Raw genomic sequence first — 16,415 nt, 5'->3', positions numbered from 1 at the left:
AGGTATGAGCATTTTCAGAACATTGGACGGTTTGCTGTCTAGCTGAATTAGAGAAACACCGAACCATTGTCTCTTCAGAGGTGAATGATTCAGAATGCTGCAGTACAGCATAGAAATTTAATTAATATGATGAACTATTATGTGCTTCTTAAGTGTTTCTCACAGATTTCTAGGCCCATCTAACATGTATTTGTGGAGTTATGATCATTTTCATCATTGTGTGCACATGTGGGAAAAAACGCATTTTCAGCCGATTTAAACGTCGAAAAGGGGAATTGGTTAAACGCTTCAGTCATTACTCTGTGTGACAGTGTCAGACAGTTGAAATACATTGGTGAACTAGTATATGCTGCTAAAGTGTTGTTTGTCAACCAGTTTTAGGCCCATCTAACATGTATTTGTCGAGTTATGATCATTTTCATCATTATGTGTACATGTGGGAAAAAACGCATTTTCAGCCGATTTAAACGTCGAAAAGGGGAATTGCTTAAACGCTTCAGTCATTTCTCTGTGTGACAGTGTCAGACAGTTTAAATACAATGGTGAACTAGTATATGCTGCTAAAGCGTTGTTTGTCAAACAGTTTTAGGCCCATACAACATGTATTTGACGAGGTATGAGCATTTTCAGAACATTGGACGGTTTGCTGTCTAGCTGAATTAGAGAAACACCGAACCATTGTCTCTTCAGAGGTGAATGATTCAGAATGCTGCAGTACAGCATAGAAATTTTATTAATATGATGAACTATTATGTGCTTCTTAAGTGTTTCTCACAGATTTCTAGGCCCATCTAACATGTATTTGTGGAGTTATGATCATTTTCATCATTGTGTGCACATGTGGGAAAAAACGCATTTTCAGCCGATTTAAACGTCGAAAAGGGGAATTGGTTAAACGCTTCAGTCATTACTCTGTGTGACAGTGTCAGACAGTTTAAATACAATGGTGAACTAGTATATGCTGCTAAAGCGTTGTTTGTCAAACAGTTTTAGGCCCATACAACATGTATTTGACGAGGTATGAGCATTTTCAGAACATTGGACGGTTTGCTGTCTAGCTGAATTAGAGAAACACCGAACCATTGTCTCTTCAGAGGTGAATGATTCAGAATGCTGCAGTACAGCATTGAAATTTAATTAATGTGATGAACTATTATGTGCTTCCTAAGTTTTTCTCTCAGATTTCTATGCCCATTTAACATGTATTTCTGGAGTTATGATAATTTTCAGAACTTGTGAAGGTTTGCTGTCTAGCTGAATTAGAGAAACACCGAACCATTGTCTCTTCAGAGGTGAACGATTCAGAATGCTGAAGTACAACATGGAAATTTAATTAATATGATGAACTATTATGTGCTTTTTAAGTGTTTCTCACAGATTTCTAGGCCCATCTAACATGTATTTGTGGAGTTATGATCATTTTCATCTTTGTGTGCACATGTGGGAAAAAACGCATTTTCAGCCGATTTAAACGTCGAAAAGGGGAATTGGTTAAACGCTTCAGTCATTACTCTGTGTGACAGTGTCAGACAGTTTAAATACATTGGTGAACTAGTATATGCTGCTAAAGTGTTGTTTGTCAACCAGTTTTAGGCCCATCTAACATGTATTTGTCGAGTTATGATCATTTTCATCATTATGTGTACATGTGGGAAAAAACGCATTTTCAGCCGATTTAAACGTCGAAAAGGGGAATTGCTTAAACGCTTCAGTCATTTCTCTGTGTGACAGTGTCAGACAGTTTAAATACAATGGTGAACTAGTATATGCTGCTAAAGCGTTGTTTGTCAAACAGTTTTAGGCCCATACAACATGTATTTGACGAGGTATGAGCATTTTCAGAACATTGGACGGTTTGCTGTCTAGCTGAATTAGAGAAACACCGAACCATTGTCTCTTCAGAGGTGAACGATTCAGAATGCTGCAGTACAGCATAGAAATTTTATTAATATGATGAACTATTATGTGCTTCTTAAGTGTTTCTCACAGATTTCTAGGCCCATCTAACATGTATTTGTGGAGTTATGATCATTTTCATCATTGTGTGCACATGTGGGAAAAAACGCATTTTCAGCCGATTTAAACGTCGAAAAGGGGAATTGGTTAAACGCTTCAGTCATTACTCTGTGTGACAGTGTCAGACAGTTTAAATACAATGGTGAACTAGTATATGCTGCTAAAGCGTTGTTTGTCAAACAGTTTTAGGCCCATACAACATGTATTTGTCGAGGTATGAGCATTTTCAGAACATTGGACGGTTTGCTGTCTAGCTGAATTCGAGAAACACCGAACCATTGTCTCTTCAGAGGTGAATGATTCAGAATGCTGCAGTACAGCATTGAAATTTAATTAATGTGATGAACTATTATGTGCTTCCTAAGTTATTCTCTCAGATTTCTATGCCCATCTAACATGTATTTCTGGAGTTATGATAATTTTCAGAACTTGTGAAGGTTTGCTGTCTAGCTGAATTAGAGAAACACCGAACCATTGTCTCTTCAGAGGTGAATGATTCAGAATGCTGCAGTACAGCATAGAAATTTAATTAATATGATGAACTATTATGTGCTTCTTAAGTGTTTCTCACAGATTTCTAGGCCCATCTAACATGTATTTGTCGAGTTATGATCATTTTCATCATTGTGTGCACATGTGGGAAAAAACGCATTTTCAGCCGATTTAAACGTCGAAAAGGGGAATTGGTTAAACGCTTCAGTCATTACTCTGTGTGACAGTGTCAGACAGTTTAAATACAATGGTGAACTAGTATATGCTGCTAAAGCGTTGTTTGTCAAACAGTTTTAGGCCCATACAACATGTATTTGTCGAGGTATGAGCATTTTCAGAACATTGGACGGTTTGCTGTCTAGCTGAATTAGAGAAACACCGAACCATTGTCTCTTCAGAGGTGAATGATTCAGAATGCTGTAGTAGAGCATAGAAATTTTATTAATATGATGAACTATTATGTACTTCCTAAGTTTTTCTCTCAGATTTCTATGCCCATCTAACATGTATTTGTGGAGTTATGATCATTTTCAGAACTTGTGACGGTTTGCTGTCTAGCTGAATTAGAGAAACACCGAACCATTGTCTCTTCATAGGTGAATGATTCAGAATGCTGCAGTACAGCATAGAAATTTAATTAATATGATGAACTATTATGTGCTTCTTAAGTGTTTCTCACAGATTTCTAGGCCCATCTAACATGTATTTGTGGAGTTATGATCATTTTCAGAACTTGTGACGGTTTGCTGTCTAGCTGAATTAGAGAAACACCGAACCATTGTCTCTTCATAGGTGAATGATTCAGAATGCTGCAGTACAGCATAGAAATTTAATTAATATGATGAACTATTATGTGCTTCTTAAGTGTTTCTCACAGATTTCTAGGCCCATCTAACATGTATTTGTGGAGTTATGATCATTTTCATCATTGTGTGCACATGTGGGAAAAAAACGCATTTTCAGCCGATTTAAACGTCGAAAAGGGGAATTGGTTAAACGCGTCAGTCATTACTCTGTGTGACAGTGTCAGACAGTTTAAATACAATGGTGAACTAGTATATGCTGCTAAAGCGTTGTTTGTCAAACAGTTTTAGGCCCATACAACATGTATTTGTCGAGGTATGAGCATTTTCAGAACATTGGACGGTTTGCTGTCTAGCTGAATTAGAGAAACACCGAACCATTGTCTCTTCAGAGGTGAATGATTCAGAATGCTGCAGTACAGCATAGAAATTTTATTAATATGATGAACTATTATGTGCTTCCTAAGTTTTTCTCTAAGATTTCTATGCCCATCTAACATGTATTTGTGGAGTTAGGATCATTTTCATCATAGTGTGCACATGTGGGAAAAAACGCATTTTCAGCCGATTTAAACGTCGAAAAGGGGAATTGCTTAAACGCTTCAGTCATTACTCTGTGTGACAGTGTCAGACAGTTTAAATACAATGGTGAACTAGTATATGCTGCTAAAGTGTTGTTTGTCAAACAGTTTTAGGCCCATCTAACATGTATTTGTCGAGTTATGATCATTTTCATCATTATGTGCACATGTGGGAAAAAACGCATTTTCAGCCGATTTAAACGTCGAAAAGGGGAATTGCTTAAACGCTTCAGTCATTACTCTGTGTGACAGTGTCAGACAGTTTAAATACAATGGTGAACTAGTATATGCTGCTAAAGCGTTGTTTGTCAAAAAGTTTTTGGCCCATACAACATGTATTTGTCGAGGTATGAGCATTTTCAGAACATTGGACGGTTTGCTGTCTAGCTGAATTAGAGAAACACCGAACCATTGTCTCTTCAGAGGTGAATGATTCAGAATGCTGCAGTACAGCATAGAAATTTAATTAATATGATGAACTATTATGTGCTTCCTAAGTTTTTCTCTCAGATTTCTATGCCCATCTAACATGTATTTCTGGAGTTATGATTATTTTCAGAACTTGTGACGGTTTGCTGTCTAGCTGAATTAGAGAAACACCGAACCATTGTCTCTTCAGAGGTGAATGATTCAGAATGCTGCAGTACAGCATTGAAATTTAATTAATATGATGAACTATTATGTGCTTCCTAAGTTTTTCTCTCAGATTTCTATGCCCATCTAACATGTATTTCTGGAGTTATGATCACTTTCAGAACTTGTGACGGTTTGCTGTCTAGCTGAATTAGAGAAACACCGAACCATTGTCTCTTCAGAGGTGAATGATTCCGAATGCTGCAGTACAGCATAGAAATTTTATTAATATGATGAACTATTATGTGCTTCCTAAGTTTTTCTCTCAGATTTCTATGCCCATCGAACATGTATTTCTGGAGTTATGATCATTTTCAGAACTTGTGACGGTTTGCTGTCTAGCTGAATTAGAGAAACACCGAACCATTGTCTCTTCAGAGGTGAATGATTCAGAATGCTGCAGTACAGCATAGAAATTTAATTAATATGATGAACTATTATGTGCTTCTTAAGTGTTTCTCACAGATTTCCAGGCCCATCTAACATGTATTTGTGGAGTTATGATAATTTTCATCATTGTGTGCACATGTGGGAAAAAACGCATTTTCAGCCGATTTAAACGTCGAAAAGGGGAATTGCTTAAACGCTTCAGTCATTACTCTGTGTGACAGTGTCAGACAGTTTAAATACAATGGTGAACTAGTATATGCTGCTAAAGTGTTGTTTGTCAAACAGTTTTAGGCCCATCTAACATGTATTTGTCGAGTTATGATCATTTTCATCATTATGTGCACATGTGGGAAAAAACGCATTTTCAGCCGATTTAAACGTCGAAAAGGGGAATTGCTTAAACGCTTCAGTCATTACTCTGTGTGACAGTGTCAGACAGTTTAAATACAATGGTGAACTAGTATATGCTGCTAAAGCGTTGTTTGTCAAAAAGTTTTAGGCCCATACAACATGTATTTGTCGAGGTATGAGCATTTTCAGAACATTGGACGGTTTGCTGTCTAGCTGAATTAGAGAAACACCGAACCATTGTCTCTTCAGAGGTGAATGATTCAGAATGCTGCAGTACAGCATAGAAATTTAATTAATATGATGAACTATTATGTGCTTCCTAAGTTTTTCTCTCAGATTTCTATGCCCATCTAACATGTATTTCTGGAGTTATGATTATTTTCAGAACTTGTGACGGTTTGCTGTCTAGCTGAATTAGAGAAACACCGAACCATTGTCTCTTCAGAGGTGAATGATTCAGAATGCTGCAGTACAGCATTGAAATTTAATTAATATGATGAACTATTATGTGCTTCCTAAGTTTTTCTCTCAGATTTCTATGCCCATCTAACATGTATTTCTGGAGTTATGATTATTTTCAGAACTTGTGACGGTTTGCTGTCTAGCTGAATTAGAGAAACACCGAACCATTGTCTCTTCAGAGGTGAATGATTCAGAATGCTGCAGTACGGCATAGAAATTTAATTAATATGATGAACTATTATGTGCTTCTTAAGTGTTTCTCACAGATTTCTAGGCCCATCTAACATGTATTTGTGGAGTTATGATCATTTTCATCATTGTGTGCGCATGTGGGAAAAAACGCATTTTCAGCCGATTTAAACGTCGAAAAGGGGAATTGGTTAAACGCTTCAGTCATTACTCTGTGTGACAGTGTCAGACAGTTTAAATACATTGGTGAACTAGTATATGCTGCTAAAGTGTTGTTTGTCAACCAGTTTTAGGCCCATCTAACATGTATTTGTCGAGTTATGATCATTTTCATCATTATGTGTACATGTGGGAAAAAACGCATTTTCAGCCGATTTAAACGTCGAAAAGGGGAATTGCTTAAACGCTTCAGTCATTTCTCTGTGTGACAGTGTCAGACAGTTTAAATACAATGGTGAACTAGTATATGCTGCTAAAGCGTTGTTTGTCAACAGTTTTAGGCCCATACAACATGTATTTGACGAGGTATGAGCATTTTCAGAACATTGGACGGTTTGCTGTCTAGCTGAATTAGAGAAACACCGAACCATTGTCTCTTCAGAGGTGAATGATTCAGAATGCTGCAGTACAGCATAGAAATTTAATTAATATGATGAACTATTATGTGCTTCTTAAGTGTTTCTCACAGATTTCTAGGCCCATCTAACATGTATTTGTGGAGTTATGATCATTTTCATCATTGTGTGCACATGTGGGAAAAAACGCATTTTCAGCCGATTTAAACGTCGAAAAGGGGAATTGGTTAAACGCTTCAGTCATTACTCTGTGTGACAGTGTCAGACAGTTTAAATACAATGGTGAACTAGTATATGCTGCTAAAGCGTTGTTTGTCAACCAGTTTTAGGCCCATCTAACATGTATTTGTGGAGTTATGATCATTTTCGTCATTGTGTGCACATGTGGGAAAAAACGCATTTTCAGCCGATTTAAACGTCGAAAAGGGGAATTGCTTAAACGCTTCAGTCATTACTCTGTGTGACAGTGTCAGACAGTTTAAATACAATGGTGAACTAGTATATGCTGCTAAAGCGTTGTTTGTCAAACAGTTTTAGGCCCATACAACATGTATTTGTCGAGGTATGAGCATTTTCAGAACATTGGACGGTTTGCTGTCTAGCTGAATTCGAGAAACACCGAACCATTGTCTCTTCAGAGGTGAATGATTCAGAATGCTGCAGTACAGCATAGAAATTTTATTAATATGATGAACTATTATGTGCTTCCTAAGTTTTTCTCTCAGATTTCTATGCCCATCTAACATGTATTTCTGGAGTTATGATCATTTTCAGAACTTGTGACGGTTTGCTGTCTAGCTGAATTAGAGAAACACCGAACCATTGTCTCTTCAGAGGTGAATGATTCAGAATGCTGCAGTACAGGATAGAAATTTAATTAATATGATGAACTATTATGTGCTTCTTAAGTGTTTCTCACAGATTTCTAGGCCCATCTAACATGTATTTGTGGAGTTATGATCATTTTCATCATTGTGTGCACATGTGGGAAAAAACGCATTTTCAGCCGATTTAAACGTCGAAAAGGAGAATTGGTTAAACGCTTCAGTCATTACTCTGTGTGACAGTGTCAGACAGTTTAAATACAATGGTGAACTAGTATATGCTGCTAAAGTGTTGTTTGTCAAACAGTTTTAGGCCCATCTAACATGTATTTGTCGAGTTATGATCATTTTCATCATTATGTGCACATGTGGGATAAAACGCATTTTCAGCCGATTTAAACGTCGAAAAGGGGAATTGGTTAAACGCTTCAGTCATTACTCTGTGTGACAGTGTCAGACAGTTTAAATACAATGGTGAACTAGTATATGCTGCTAAAGTGTTGTTTGTCAAACAGTTTTAGGCCCATCTAACATGTATTTGTCGAGTTATGATCATTTTCATCATTATGTGTAGATGTGGGAAAAAACGCATTTTCAGCCGATTTAAACGTCGAAAAGGGGAATTGCTTAAACGCTTCAGTCATTACTCTGTGTGACAGTGTCAGACAATTTAAATACAATGGTGAACTAGTATATGCTGCTAAAGCGTTGTTTGTCAAACAGTTTTAGGCCCATACAACATGTATTTGTCGAGGTATGAGCATTTTCAGAACATTGGACGGTTTGCTGTCTAGCTGAATTAGAGAAACACCGAACCATTGTCTCTTCAGAGGTGAATGATTCAGAATGCTGCAGTACAGCATTGAAATTTAATTAATGTGATGAACTATTATGTGCTTCCGAAGTTTTTCTCTCAGATTTCTATGCCCATCTAACATGTATTTCTGGAGTTATGATCATTTTCAGAACTTGTGACGGTTTGCTGTCTAGCTGAATTAGAGAAACACCGAACCATTGTCTCTTCATAGGTGAATGATTCAGAATGCTGCAGTACAGCATAGAAATTTAATTAATATGATGAACTATTATGTGCTTCTTAAGTGTTTCTCACAGATTTCTAGGCCCATCTAACATGTATTTGTGGAGTTATGATCATTTTCATCATTGTGTGCACATGTGGGAAAAAAACGCATTTTCAGCCGATTTAAACGTCGAAAAGGGGAATTGGTTAAACGCGTCAGTCATTGCTCTGTGTGACAGTGTCAGACAGTTTAAATACAATGGTGAACTAGTATATGCTGCTAAAGCGTTGTTTGTCAAACAGTTTTAGGCCCATACAACATGTATTTGTCGAGGTATGAGCATTTTCAGAACATTGGACGGTTTGCTGTCTAGCTGAATTAGAGAAACACCGAACCATTGTCTCTTCAGAGGTGAATGATTCAGAATGCTGCAGTACAGCATAGAAATTTTATTAATATGATGAACTATTATGTGCTTCCTAAGTTTTTCTCTAAGATTTCTATGCCCATCTAACATGTATTTGTGGAGTTAGGATCATTTTCATCATAGTGTGCACATGTGGGAAAAAACGCATTTTCAGCCGATTTAAACGTCGAAAAGGGGAATTGCTTAAACGCTTCAGTCATTACTCTGTGTGACAGTGTCAGACAGTTTAAATACAATGGTGAACTAGTATATGCTGCTAAAGTGTTGTTTGTCAAACAGTTTTAGGCCCATCTAACATGTATTTGTCGAGTTATGATCATTTTCATCATTATGTGCACATGTGGGAAAAAACGCATTTTCAGCCGATTTAAACGTCGAAAAGGGGAATTGCTTAAACGCTTCAGTCATTACTCTGTGTGACAGTGTCAGACAGTTTAAATACAATGGTGAACTAGTAGATGCTGCTAAAGCGTTGTTTGTCAAAAAGTTTTAGGCCCATACAACATGTATTTGTCGAGGTATGAGCATTTTCAGAACATTGGACGGTTTGCTGTCTAGCTGAATTAGAGAAACACCGAACCATTGTCTCTTCAGAGGGGAATGATTCAGAATGCTGCAGTACAGCATAGAAATTTAATTAATATGATGAACTATTATGTGCTTCCTAAGTTTTTCTCTCAGATTTCTATGCCCATCTAACATGTATTTCTGGAGTTATGATTATTTTCAGAACTTGTGACGGTTTGCTGTCTAGCTGAATTAGAGAAACACCGAACCATTGTCTCTTCAGAGGTGAATGATTCAGAATGCTGCAGTACAGCATTGAAATTTAATTAATATGATGAACTATTATGTGCTTCCTAAGTTTTTCTCTCAGATTTCTATGCCCATCTAACATGTATTTCTGGAGTTATGATCACTTTCAGAACTTGTGACGGTTTGCTGTCTAGCTGAATTAGAGAAACACCGAACCATTGTCTCTTCAGAGGTGAATGATTCAGAATGCTGCAGTACAGCATAGAAATTTAATTAATATGATGAACTATTATGTGCTTCTTAAGTGTTTCTCACAGATTTCTAGGCCCATCTAACATGTATTTGTGGAGTTATGATCATTTTCATCATTGTGTGCACATGTGGGAAAAAACGCATTTTCAGCCGATTTAAACGTCGAAAAGGAGAATTGGTTAAACGCTTCAGTCATTACTCTGTGTGACAGTGTCAGACAGTTTAAATACAATGGTGAACTAGTATATGCTGCTAAAGTGTTGTTTGTCAAACAGTTTTAGGCCCATCTAACATGTATTTGTCGAGTTATGATCATTTTCATCATTATGTGCACATGTGGGATAAAACGCATTTTCAGCCGATTTAAACGTCGAAAAGGGGAATTGGTTAAACGCTTCAGTCATTACTCTGTGTGACAGTGTCAGACAGTTTAAATACAATGGTGAACTAGTATATGCTGCTAAAGTGTTGTTTGTCAAACAGTTTTAGGCCCATCTAACATGTATTTGTCCAGTTATGATCATTTTCATCATTATGTGTAGATGTGGGAAAAAACGCATTTTCAGCCGATTTAAACGTCGAAAAGGGGAATTGCTTAAACGCTTCAGTCATTACTCTGTGTGACAGTGTCAGACAATTTAAATACAATGGTGAACTAGTATATGCTGCTAAAGCGTTGTTTGTCAAACAGTTTTAGGCCCATACAACATGTATTTGTCGAGGTATGAGCATTTTCAGAACATTGGACGGTTTGCTGTCTAGCTGAATTAGAGAAACACCGAACCATTGTCTCTTCAGAGGTGAATGATTCAGAATGCTGCAGTACAGCATTGAAATTTAATTAATGTGATGAACTATTATGTGGTTCCGAAGTTTTTCTCTCAGATTTCTATGCCCATCTAACATGTATTTCTGGAGTTATGATCATTTTCAGAACTTGTGACGGTTTGCTGTCTAGCTGAATTAGAGAAACACCGAACCATTGTCTCTTCATAGGTGAATGATTCAGAATGCTGCAGTACAGCATAGAAATTTAATTAATATGATGAACTATTATGTGCTTCTTAAGTGTTTCTCACAGATTTCTAGGCCCATCTAACATGTATTTGTGGAGTTATGATCATTTTCATCATTGTGTGCACATGTGGGAAAAAAACGCATTTTCAGCCGATTTAAACGTCGAAAAGGGGAATTGGTTAAACGCGTCAGTCATTACTCTGTGTGACAGTGTCAGACAGTTTAAATACAATGGTGAACTAGTATATGCTGCTAAAGCGTTGTTTGTCAAACAGTTTTAGGCCCATACAACATGTATTTGTCGAGGTATGAGCATTTTCAGAACATTGGACGGTTTGCTGTCTAGCTGAATTAGAGAAACACCGAACCATTGTCTCTTCAGAGGTGAATGATTCAGAATGCTGCAGTACAGCATAGAAATTTTATTAATATGATGAACTATTATGTGCTTCCTAAGTTTTTCTCTAAGATTTCTATGCCCATCTAACATGTATTTGTGGAGTTAGGATCATTTTCATCATAGTGTGCACATGTGGGAAAAAACGCATTTTCAGCCGATTTACACGTCGAAAAGGGGAATTGCTTAAACGCTTCAGTCATTACTCTGTGTGACAGTGTCAGACAGTTTAAATACAATGGTGAACTAGTATATGCTGCTAAAGTGTTGTTTGTCAAACAGTTTTAGGCCCATCTAACATGTATTTGTCGAGTTATGATCATTTTCATCATTATGTGCACATGTGGGAAAAAACGCATTTTCAGCCGATTTAAACGTCGAAAAGGGGAATTGCTTAAACGCTTCAGTCATTACTCTGTGTGACAGTGTCAGACAGTTTAAATACAATGGTGAACTAGTATATGCTGCTAAAGCGTTGTTTGTCAAAAAGTTTTAGGCCCATACAACATGTATTTGTCGAGGTATGAGCATTTTCAGAACATTGGACGGTTTGCTGTCTAGCTGAATTAGAGAAACACCGAACCATTGTCTCTTCAGAGGTGAATGATTCAGAATGCTGCAGTACAGCATAGAAATTTAATTAATATGATGAACTATTATGTGCTTCCTAAGTTTTTCTCTCAGATTTCTATGCCGTTCTAACATGTATTTCTGGAGTTATGATTATTTTCAGAACTTGTGACGGTTTGCTGTCTAGCTGAATTAGAGAAACACCGAACCATTGTCTCTTCAGAGGTGAATGATTCAGAATGCTGCAGTACAGCATTGAAATTTAATTAATATGATGAACTATTATGTGCTTCCTAAGTTTTTCTCTCAGATTTCTATGCCCATCTAACATGTATTTCTGAAGTTATGATCACTTTCAGAACTTGTGACGGTTTGCTGTCTAGCTGAATTAGAGAAACACCGAACCATTGTCTCTTCAGAGGTGAATGATTCAGAATGCTGCAGTACAGCATAGAAATTTTATTAATATGATGAACTATTATGTGCTTCCTAAGTTTTTCTCTCAGATTTCTATGCCCATCGAACATGTATTTCTGGAGTTATGATCATTTTCAGAACTTGTGACGGTTTGCTGTCTAGCTGAATTAGAGAAACACCGAACCATTGTCTCTTCAGAGGTGAATGATTCAGAATGCTGCAGTACAGCATAGAAATTTAATTAATATGATGAACTATTATGTGCTTCTTAAGTGTTTCTCACAGATTTCCAGGCCCATCTAACATGTATTTGTGGAGTTATGATAATTTTCATCATTGTGTGCACATGTGGGAAAAAACGCATTTTCAGCCGATTTAAACGTCGAAAAGGGGAATTGCTTAAACGCTTCAGTCATTACTCTGTGTGACAGTGTCAGACAGTTTAAATACAATGGTGAACTATTATATGCTGCTAAAGTGTTGTTTGTCAAACAGTTTTAGGCCCATCTAACATGTATTTGTCGAGTTATGATCATTTTCATCATTATGTGCACATGTGGGAAAAAACGCATTTTCAGCCGATTTAAACGTCGAAAAGGGGAATTGCTTAAACGCTTCAGTCATTACTCTGTGTGACAGTGTCAGACAGTTTAAATACAATGGTGAACTAGTATATGCTGCTAAAGCGTTGTTTGTCAAAAAGTTTTAGGCCCATACAACATGTATTTGTCGAGGTATGAGCATTTTCAGAACATTGGACGGTTTGCTGTCTAGCTGAATTAGAGAAACACCGAACCATTGTCTCTTCAGAGGTGAATGATTCAGAATGCTGCAGTACAGCATAGAAATTTAATTAATATGATGAACTATTATGTGCTTCCTAAGTTTTTCTCTCAGATTTCTATGCCCATCTAACATGTATTTCTGGAGTTATGATTATTTTCAGAACTTGTGACGGTTTGCTGTCTAGCTGAATTAGAGAAACACCGAACCATTGTCTCTTCAGAGGTGAATGATTCAGAATGCTGCAGTACAGCATTGAAATTTAATTAATATGATGAACTATTATGTGCTTCCTAAGTTTTTCTCTCAGATTTCTATGCCCATCTAACATGTATTTCTGGAGTTATGATCATTTTCAGAACTTGTGACGGTTTGCTGTCTAGCTTAATTAGAGAAACACCGAACCATTGTCTCTTCAGAGGTGAATGATTGAGAATGCTGCAGTACAGCATAGAAATTTAATTAATATGATGAACTATTATGTGCTTCCTATGTTTTTCTCTCAGATTTCTATGCCCATCTCACATGTATTTGTGGAGTTAGGATCATTTTCATCATTGTGTGCACATGTGGGAAAAAACGCATTTTCAGCCGATTTAAACGTCGAAAAGGGGAATTGGTTAAACGCTTCAGTCATTACTCTGTGTGACAGTGTCAGACAGTTTAAATACAATGGTGAACTAGTATATGCTGCTAAAGTGTTGTTTGTCAAACAGTTTTAGTCCCATACAACATGTATTTGTCGAGTCGAAAAACTTCAAAATATACAACGCCGAAAAATATCACAAATACTTCAAAATTTACAACCCAGATAAATATCCCAAAAACGACTTACGGAAAATGTCGAAAAACGTCAAAATACACAACGCCAAAAAATGTCCCAAAAACGTCAAAATATACAACCCAGGTAATATCCCAAAAACGATATAAAACTATGTCGAAAAACGTCAAAATATACAACGCCAAAAAATATCCCAAAAACTACATAATACTATGTCGAAAAACATCAAAATATACCACGTCGAAAAATATCACAATAACGTAAAAATATACAACCCAGATAAATATCCCAAAAAACGACATAATATACGATGTCGAAAAAAGTCAACATATACAACACCAAAAAATGTCCCAAAAACGTCAAAATATACAACCCAGAAAAAAATCCCAAAAACGATATATTACTATGTCGAAAAACGTCAAAATATACAACGCCAAAAAATATCCCAGAAACTACATTATACTATGTCGAAAAAAGTCAAAATATACAACGCCAAATATGTCCCAAAAACGTCAAAATATACAACCCAGAGAAATATCCCAAAAACGACATAATACTATGTCAAAAAACGTCCAAATATACAACACGAAAAAATTTCCCAAAAACGACATAATACTATGTTGAAAAACGTCAAAATATACCACGTCGAAAAATATCACAATAACGTAAAAATATACAACCCAGATAAATATTCCAAAAACGACATACTTGTTACGTCGAAAAAAGTCAAAATATACAATGCCAAAATATGTCCAAAGACGTCAAAATATACAACCCAGATAAATATCCCAAGAACGACATACTTGTTACGTCGAAAAAAGGCAAAATATACAACACCAAAAAATATCCCAAAAACTACATAATACTATGTCGAAAAACGTCAAAATATACAACGCCAAAATATGTCCCAAAAACGTCAAAATATACAACCCAGATAAATATCCCAAAAACAATATATTACTATGTCGAAAAACGTCAAAAAATACAACGCCAAAAAATATCCCAAAAACTACATAATACTATGTCGAAGAACGTCAAAATATACAACACCAAAAAATATCCCAAAAACTACATAATACTCTGTCGAAAAACGTCAAAATATACAACGCCGAAAAATATCACAAATACTTCAAAATGTACAACCCAGATAAATATTCCAAAAATGACATGATACTATGCCGAAAAACGTCAAAATATACAACGCCGAAAAATATCCCAAAAACGACATACTATACTATGTCAAAAGAAGTCAAAATATACAACACCAAAAAATATCCCAAAAACTACATAATACTATGTCGAAAAACATCAAAATATACCACGTCGAAAAATATCACAATAACGTAAAAATATACAACCCAGATAAATATCCCAAAAAACGACATAATATACTATGTCGAAAAAAGTCAAAATATACAGCGCCAAAAAATGTCCCAAAAACGTCAAAATATACAACCCAGATAAAAATCCCAAAAACGATATATTACTATGTCGAAAAACGTCAGAATATACAACGCCAAAAATTATCCCAAAAACTACATGCTATGTCGAAAAACGTCAAAATATACCACGTCGAAAAATATCACAAAAACTTCAAACTTTACAACCCAGATAAATATCCCAAAAATGACATAATACTATGCCGAAAAACGTCAAAATATACAACGCCAAAAAATATCCCAAAAACGACATAATACTATATCGAAAAACGTCAAAATATACAACCCAGATAAATATCCCAAAAACGACATAATACTATGTCGAAAAACGTCAAAATATACAACGCTGAAAAATATCACAAATACTTCAAAATATACAACTCAGATAAATAATCCAAAAACGACATCCAAAAAAAGTCGAAAAAAGTCCAAATATACAAGAACAAAAAATATCCCAAAAACGACCAGTATGTCATATGTATCCCAAAGTACGACACTATGTCAAAAAACTTCTATATATACAACGCCAAAAAATATCCCAAAAATGACATAATACCATGTCGAAAAACATCAAAATATAAAATGCCGAAAAATATCCCAAAAACTACATATTATACTATGTCGAAAAAAGTCAAAATATACAACGCCAAAATATGTCCCAAAAACGTCAAACTTTACAACCCAGATAAATATCCCAAAAATGACATAATACTATGCCGAAAAACGTCAAAATATACAACGCCGAAAAATATCCCAAAAACGACATACTATATTTGTCAAAAAAAGTCAAAATATACAGCGCCAAAAAATGTCCCAAAAACGTCAAAATATACAACCCAGATAAAAATCCCAAAAACGATTTATTACCATGTCGAAAAACGTCAAAATATACAACGCCAAAAAATATCCCAAAAACTGCATAATACTATGTCGAAAAACGTCAAAATATACCACGTCGAAAAATATCACAATAACGTAAAAATATACAACCCAGATAAATATTCCAAAAATGACATACTAAACTATGTCGAAAAAAGCCAAAATATACAGCGCCAAAATATGTCCAAAAACGTCAAAATATACAACCCAGATAAATATCCCAAAAAAGGACATAATATACTATGTCGAAAAAAGTCAACATACACAACACCAAAAAATATCCCAAAAACAACATAATACTATGTCAAAAAACGAAAAAAAATATACCATGCCGAAAAATATCACAAATACTTCAAAAT

This window comes from Zeus faber (genome assembly GCF_960531495.2).
Source record: "Zeus faber genome assembly, chromosome: 7".
NCBI classification, from domain to species: domain Eukaryota; kingdom Metazoa; phylum Chordata; class Actinopteri; order Zeiformes; family Zeidae; genus Zeus; species Zeus faber.
This window is presented reverse-complemented; position numbering follows the sequence as displayed.